Here is a 2500-nt window from a genome sequence, read left to right as displayed (position 1 = left end):
AATAGTAATTTCAAGCTTGACTCCATACAGCTTTATAGTGGGTTTACATACACTGGAATAACGTGCATGATCTAGATCGCTAATGCATTTGAAATAATCCTAAATTTGGTCCTTCAAACAAAAAGGTTCATATTCTATGAGATGAATATCAACACTGACTTATAGCACCAAAAGCTTTGCATTCAGCAAACAGTAACTATCTTATGAATGACCCAAAATGAATACAATTAAATCCCTTGATTAGTGTCTTTTCATCTTCAAATCGGAGTATTTACATCCTAATTGAAGTCTCACCATCACTAATTCTCGAGTAGGGAGACTAAACTGAGAAGAGAGAGTGCAGTAAAAAGCTAATACACGAAATATAAATAGATAAATAAACAAAATTAGGACACATTCACATGGTGAGGGAAGATGGCACAGTATTTTCTTATCACTATTGATAGTAATTTGTGTACTCTTCGTGTATAGTCAGTATCACGCACTCACCTACATATCAGCATTATTACCTAATAAGCACCTATCACCTTCTTTCCTACTTTAAGATTACGTGTATGTCCCAATGCAGTTTGTAGATTGCTAGTCAACACTTTATGGTGCCATCTGAACCAACATCAAAATGCTCAAAGATGCTGGGAACGTCTGATTATTCATGAAGGAGAAGAATGGGAATCTACATTTGTCTTAATAAGAGGATAGGTTTTGTATTTCTGTCTCATTTGCTTTTTAATTTAGATATGTCAGTTTTAAATTACCATTTTACAACGTTATTTCATAGTTACCTACAACGTTCATTTTCTTCAACTCATTTTCCTCGTTTTGCCTTTTTTGTCCACACTCATATACGTACAGAAGAGAAGCATATTTTTCCCCGCTAGACAGACATGAAAACCACATGTGTAGCTATTTACAAAACCATCAAAATAACTTTTCCTTAATAAAAATAATAATATAAACAAGAAGCCTAGCTAGGATAATTACAAAATAAATGTCATTCACACCTTCCATGATATTCAAAATAAAAAAGAAGGTTGAAATTGTCTGCCTCCATTTCGTCTCTGAATAGTCTTGTAAAACAAGTAATTGAAACACCAGACGCTATAATAAATTTTGCATTTTGATCCGGTAAAATGTGACAAAACAATTTATGAAGAATTTGGCAAGTGTGACGTCTGAAATGGTAGAACGCTGCTGATAGTGTTGAAAGTTATAATTGTATAAATGGGCTCATGGTAAATATACATTAGCCTCTGCCTGAAATCTCATTGATAATACTTCCAAAACATTCCCGTGCCGGGAATCGAACCCGGGCCTCGCGGGTGAGAGCCGCGTATCCTAGCCACTAGACCACACGGGATATGCTGTGTCACTCGAATGTCGATTCATTGGTTTTTACTATATATTATACTAGAATTCTTATATTCATTTCTTTAAAATTATAGAACTCATATTACTGGATCTTGTTAAGTTAGACACCCTTTGCCTTTTGGTGTCATTTCACATTACGAAAGGATTCGTAAAATAGCCAACACATTATGCTAGCCTACATATGACGCCTAATAAACCTTCAGGTCCAGTTTTTCTCTCCACAGTCTAGGACCAACAATGAATAAACTCATCGATTCCTTAAAAAACAAAAAAACAAAAAATTATAAATGCGGTCGATTTATATGGGTCATCTCATTTGACGTTTGCAGATGTTACCTATGTCACCCATGAAATCAATTCTACTCTAAAAAAATCTTTATATAAAATATTTGATACCTACTCTAATAATTACTTTGCGTACCATGAAAACATCGTAATATCACATTCACTCAGGGATATGTGTTGGGACAAACGCAAGGAGGAAAGGTGCTTGAGCCAGTCCTTTTCATTCATTTCGGACGTGCCCTTTTGGTCATGGGACTTGCTTTTTCTTATCTAAACCACTGTACTTCTGAATCCGTACATCTTTCACTCATTACACAAACACACACACACACACATATATCATATATTATATATATGTATATATATATATATATATATATATATATATATATATATATATATATATATATACTTATATCATGTATCATATATATATCATACATAATGTATACACATTCAAATTTATATATAGATGTATATGTATATATACATGTATATGTACATGCATACATATGTATAATACATGTACATGTATGTGTGTAGGTGTGTGTGTGTGTGTAGGTGTGTGTGTGTAGGTGTGTAGGTGTGTGTGAGTGTGTGTGTGTGTGTGTGTGTAGGTATGTGTGTGTGCAGGTATGTGTATGTGTGTGTAGGTATGTGTGTGTGTGTAAGTATGTGTGTGTGTGTGTGTAGGTATGTGTGTGTGTGTGTAGGCATGTGTGTGTGTGTAGGTATGTGTAGGCATGTGTGTGTGTGTAGGCATGTGAGTGTAGGTATGTGTGTGTGTGTAGGTATGTGTGTGTGTGTGTAGGTATGTGTGTGTGTGTAGGTATGTGTGTGTGTGTGT

General features: G+C 34.7%; 1 protein-coding gene and 1 non-coding gene across 4 annotated transcripts in view; both read right to left on the bottom strand.

Moving 5' to 3' along the window:
* Positions 1–2500, bottom strand: part of LOC113820849 (uncharacterized) — a 134069-nt gene that overhangs the window by 55014 nt on the left and 76555 nt on the right. The gene's annotated exons all lie outside the window — the stretch shown is intronic.
* TRNAE-CUC (transfer RNA glutamic acid (anticodon CUC)) lies at positions 1286–1357 on the bottom strand. The gene has a single exon. It is a non-coding gene; the product is annotated as a tRNA-Glu (tRNA).

The sequence above is a fragment of the Penaeus vannamei genome, chromosome 33 (assembly GCF_042767895.1).
Source record: "Penaeus vannamei isolate JL-2024 chromosome 33, ASM4276789v1, whole genome shotgun sequence".
NCBI lineage: Eukaryota > Metazoa > Arthropoda > Malacostraca > Decapoda > Penaeidae > Penaeus > Penaeus vannamei.
The sequence above is the reverse complement of the archived record's forward strand: the minus strand, read 5'-3'. Positions and strand labels throughout refer to the sequence as shown.